The sequence below is a fragment of the Gallinula chloropus genome, assembly GCF_964237585.1.
Source record: "Gallinula chloropus genome assembly, chromosome: Z".
NCBI lineage: Eukaryota > Metazoa > Chordata > Aves > Gruiformes > Rallidae > Gallinula > Gallinula chloropus.
Genome location: NC_140089.1, coordinates 76,327,832 through 76,333,831, shown reverse-complemented (window position 1 = coordinate 76,333,831; position 6,000 = coordinate 76,327,832).

Here is a 6,000-nt window from a genome sequence, read left to right as displayed (position 1 = left end):
TGAAATCTTGAGACTGGGAGAGGCTTTATCATGTACTAATGCACTACTGTGGGAAATATGTCCCTTCTCGAGGCCTCTTTGAAGCACTCACAAAGTGAATAGAAGCGTGATCGGTGTAGCAGCACTTTGAATTCTCTGTGCTCTTTAAGACAATTTAGTAATAAATTTTTAGAAAAATAAAAAATCAAGAGGAAGCTGAAAGATATCTTGTATGCCTTTTCAAGCAGATTTCTTACAATAAACTACATGATCAAAAGGACAAAATATAATAATTTAAAGGTTAGAACAAACTGACAACTTTTGAAAAGATGGCCATTTTACATATACTAATGTGATTTCAGATGGAAACTGTTCAGGAAACAGTCTAATAAGGAAGGAAAAAAATGGGTGGGGTTTATATTTACCTTTCAAGATTATGTGGAAATTTGGGCTTCTATGAAGATTAGTTTGTGATGTTTACTGGAAGAAACTTGAGGAAACCAGTGTCTAGGATGGGAAGAAGGCCTGTGATTACCCTTTATCAACCACAATAGCCAACATTATAGTCTGACAGGACAAGGTTACCTCTGTAGGAAAAAGGAGGAAAAAAAATAACAAATAAAAAAGCAAAATCAAACGCACAAAAAAAATCTTTTCAAAAATCCATTAAAAGTAAAGTAAAAACCCTACAAGAACCATCAGCAGAGAGCCTTCTCTTGAAGGATAAAAGTTTTGGAATATTCTGTATGAGTGACAAATCAAAAAATTATCTTTTTATTATCTGGGAAGGAACAACCATCAGTATCAGTACAGGCTGGGGGATGACCTGCTGGAGAAGAGCTCTATGGAGAAGGACCTGGGGGTCCTGGTAGATGACAGGTTGGCCATGAGCCAGCAGTGTGCCCTGGTGGCTAAGAGAGCCAATGGGATCCTGGGGTGCATCTGGAGGAGTGTGGCCAGCAGGTCAAAGGAGGGGATTCTCAACCTCTACTCTGCCCTGGACAGGCCCCACCTGGAGTATTGTGGTATAAAAAGGACAGGGATCTCCTGGAGAGAGTCCAGAGAAGGGCTACGAAGATGATTAATGGCCTAGAGCATCTCCCCTATGAGGAGAGGCTGAATAAGTTGGGGCTGTTCAGTCTTGAGAAGAGAAGACTAAGGGGGGATCTGATTAATGTCTATAAGTATCTTAAGCATGGAATGCAGGGGGAATTAGCCAGTCCCTTTTCAGTGCTCTGTGGAGACAGGACAAGGGGCAATGGCTGCAAGTTGGAGCACAGGAAGTGCCACACCAACATGCAGAACTTTTTCACAGTGAGGGTGACAGAGCTCTGGGACAGGCTGCCCAGGGAGGTGGTGGAGTCTCCTTCTCTGGAGATATTCAAGACCCGTCTGGATGCCGACCTGTGCAATCTGAGCTGGGGAGCTGCTTTGGCAGGGGGGTTGGACCTGATGATCACTCAAGGTCCCTTCCAACCCCTACAATTCTGTGATTCTGTGATTTTGTGATCTTATTCAAGAGGATGATAAGATATCTAATGAGGAAAAGGAAAGAACCAGAATCCAAATGGAAGTTAAATGCTGATTGATTACTGGTAATGGAAATCTGATACCTAACTGTCCTCCATCCCTTAATACTAAGGAAAGTGCCTTTACAGGATTATCTGAAAATTCCTGTTTAATAAATTCCTCACTAATGCATTAATCTGATGATATACAAACAACTTCTTTCTGACTCCTACTATAAACTGTCTTTTTTGAGACTTTGAAGGGCTTGTACTAAGTGTCTACATTTTCAGTGTAATTCAGGAAAGTTCTGCAGTTAGGCAGAGAGCTGAATTTCTGGATCACTGCTGGCACATCCTACAGAGCAGTGAGTTACCTGTGGAATACAGGACTCATTGTTACAAAAGGATCCTGGATTTTCCAGCAATGCAAATGAAATATATTAAGGCTTCTGCTTCATATCAGTTTAAGGTATAGTTTTGTACTACATTCTTATTGCACAGCCTCTATTCAAAATATTTACAGAATAAATACTAAATACACAAAACCTATACAAGCATTCACACCAGTGGAATTAGTGGGAAATGAAATCAGTAGCGTCTTACACTTCTTTTGCACTACATTTAGAGAACATGTAGATATTGGAGGAAAAAAAAGAACGAATCTGCTCACATTTCACTAATAAAATGGGGGAAATACTAACAAAAAAAATTTAATATGAGGCAAAGCACAGTTGATTTTCATGGTATTCAGGTAGGTCCATCAATGTAAAATATTTTTCCTACAGTTCAAACAAGATTTCAACTGTTCTAATGACATTTTGTTTGCAAACAGGAATTCTGAGTTTCGTTTGTTGTTGCACTATTTGAGCCTTATCATATAATCTTATGATTATACAAAGTTCACATAACTTACTTTAAACTGTTAGAATACACCATGACAAAAGCGGCTGAATTTGATCAGCTCTTTTCATTCATCTCATATTATTCTCCAATTTTGAGTCCATGAGTTACTGAAATTCTCTCTTCAATAACTTATCAGGAACCCCAACCAAAGAATTAAATGCTTTTGTATTCTTTTGCTTAGAGGAAGTCAAGAATAGCAAATAATTTTCAAGAAGTATTCAGATCTCAGCGAAAATACTGCTTTAGGGATACTTTACCCAAGATGATACATTCGCAAAGGTAATGTGTTTTTAATGTTTAAGCTAAATCAAAATTCCTGGCTAATTTTACAAAGAATTTTATAGTGATTTTACAAAATTAATGAATCATCAGGAAATTAATATCAAAGCACAGCTGACTGGGTTCCTATTCAGCACTTCTGAATCACTGCTCATTGAGCAAAGCAATCACTGGACAAAGGGGGTTTTGCCTGAGCAAAATGTGAGTCAGAAGACCTGGACTCCCATTGTCTTTGCTGGGAGTTTTGCCTGCATATGGAGTGAGCAGGGACTTGTGGTGAATGGGAGCCATTCACAGAGTAGCTAAGTAAAGCACCCAATGCATCACCATTTTGAAGTTAACACTAGGTGGTAGACATAACTGGAAGAAATACAGACATTTTTGGAGCAATGTGAAAGGCTTGTATAAAGCAGCACTTCAAATGTATTGTCTCTTATTTCCCCCTATTTTGGACTAAACATTTTTGTTTTGAAAGGTAACTGGCTGTTTGTTCTGACATGCCCTTTGGTTTAACAAATTAATTAAAATAATTTCCTTTTTGCACGCAGTCTGTAGGCGGAAGAGACATCCGTGTTTGGAGGGGAAGAGGTGACATCCTTGCAGTTGGAAACAGAAATCTGTTCCACTGTCAATACCCTCTGTCGTTTAGTTGGTGGAGGAAGAGACTACTAACTAACAGTTCTCAGCATGCTGCCATGTAAGTACAAACCCACTGACCTATAGAGACACTCCTCGCTACACATTTGTGATACAAACTTGTCTGTGAAAACATCAGTATGAGTAAGACCTGCAATTCCATCTCCCAACCCAACTGAGAGTCAGCATAAGCAGAACACACGGAAAAGCTAAAGGAGAAAAAGGGGATAGTGAAGTGAAGAAAAAGAACAAAATAGCAGGACAAGAATGCCTACAGGGAAAAGAGAACATGACAGAACAAAGAGAAAAGGAGTTAAAGACTAGACACAGAAGGCACATAAAATAGGGGATGGTTTGGAATAGGTTTCTAAGAACCAAATAGAATCAAGATCAAAGCTCCCCTTAAAACCTGTATTCATTTATATAGATTAAACTAAAACTTGTCCTTATATCATTTTTCTCTGACTTAAGAAAAACAGTGGTGAGCTGAGGAGTAAAAAGGGAGATAGACTTAATGGAAGTAAAGGGAGAATGAGATCAATGAACCTGCAAAAACATGAGAGTAGTTGTCCTACCAAGGAAGAGGACAAGGTGGGGAAGGTAGCGCTCTCCTGGGAGACATTCAGAAGGTAGCAGAAGGGATGGACTAACTAACTGCATGAAAAATCAAACACAATATGTATGCTATAGTGAATTTGTAAATGAAGGATAGGATACTATACTATAGCTGTTAACGATTACTATTACCCTTCTTTCTATAGATGCATTTATAACATATGTCAAGAGAGGTTTCATTGCATACCAAATAAATCCAAATAAAAACATTATATAGAGTGTCAATCCTTTGTGTTGTTACAGAAAAGACAGTTTTCAAATGTGGGCTCAAAATACTTTGTATTTTGTTTCTTCTAAATTTTTAGTCATAATTTTCTGAATTTCTTTTGTACAACAGTAATACTCATGTCCTCATGGACACTAAGTGAAGAACCTAGTCTTTCTGGACAGAAAGAGTTGCGCTAATAGATCACACAAGTAATATGTCATCTTTCCTTTGAAACATACTTGTTCACCCTGCTATCTAATGCTTAATTTTTCTATAGATGTGATGATGGGCATTTGATCACATTTGAAGAGGAACAATGAGTAATAAATATTAAAGGATTGTTCCTATTGTCTTTTAAGTAAATCACAGATCACCAATTAATTCAGTGGGCCCTGGATACCAACAGAGAACAGAATGTCAGAAAGAAAAACACAGCAAGAAAATAAATGCTGACTATGACACAGCCTGAGTGTCTGAATGCCAGGGATACTATGAAACAGATATATTTTGAGATTTTCCACGGTATGTTAAGCAGAGATGATTCAGAAGAACATAACGACTTTAAATCATCTCAGCCTACTTTAACTGAAAAAGATAGAAGCGAAGAAGACTTTTTGCCATTCTGTTTTCTAAACCTGATGCTGCCTTTTCTCTTGCTGAAAATTTGCATGTTTTCTCAGAGCCTGTTTCTTTCTCACAATAAACAATGCAAAGCCCTCCTGCCAAAAAAATGTCCAAATGCTAAACAGTTGTTATTATAGTCGTTATTATAACAGCAACTTTGAGCTGTGTGCTTTTAAATTGTAATTATTTTTACAAAAGATTTTTATGTGTCTTGATTGCAGTAATTATGATTCCATAGTAGTAAATGTGTATTTTAAAAAATCATGTTAGCTTACTGCTCCAAATAAATGAATTTCCTTAAATGAACTTAATACAGATAAGCAACTTTCTTTGTATTTATCTTACTTGCTGTCCACACTAGGATGCATTATCCAGCTTCATTATAAAAATAACTATGGACAAAGATGTCAAGTGAACAGCAATATTTATATGAAATGTGTTTCACACAGCTAATACCAGACTCTAAATCAGTAATGCACTTCTCAGTTTTGTTTCTAACCTATCTGCCCTTGTTTTGTTTAAAGGGATCATGTCAAGAAAACAAAGTGATGAGAAAGGAAAAAGGAATCTGAATGCGTGTCAGTTGTACAAGCTAGCACATGTACCCTGTGTAAAGAACACCCAGTAGAAAGACCATCACAAGATGCAGGAAACAGGCTTCTTCAACAACCTGTCTGGTAGGAAATAAAGGCAGAGAACAGTTCAGGCAATGGGACACCCACCAATGGTGCTGTTATCCCAAAACAGGACCCATGTGGGATCACTGATCAGTTGCCACCACGACCAGCCGGGATCGGAGGTCATAATTTAGAATAGTGGAGTGAGTGTGTACTTCCAGCCAGAGCTTCCCCAGGGAAATCTCAGTAACTCAGTCGATTCACAAGCTACTGAAGTTTACAGCTGATCAGAGAAAAGGTTTAAACAAAAAGAAATCACAAAAAGAAACAGAGAGACACCTGAGAGAAAGGGTGTAGCAAGTTCCTGGCTCCAGTGCCACCTTCTTTTGTAACTAACCACAAAGCTGTATTAACTTTTCAAATAAACCTTCTGTCCCTTGGCACCCATTTAAGTGGTTGCCACTAGCTGTGGGAAAACCAGTGATGCTATAAGATACAGTGGTTTAAATCTGAAACACTATCAGCTATCAATGTGATCCCATTAGATTTCTTACAATGACACAATCCCAACCTATCTCCCATCCTTCCTAGACAACCTTGCCTGTTTTTTGGTGAGAATCACTCCATTGTG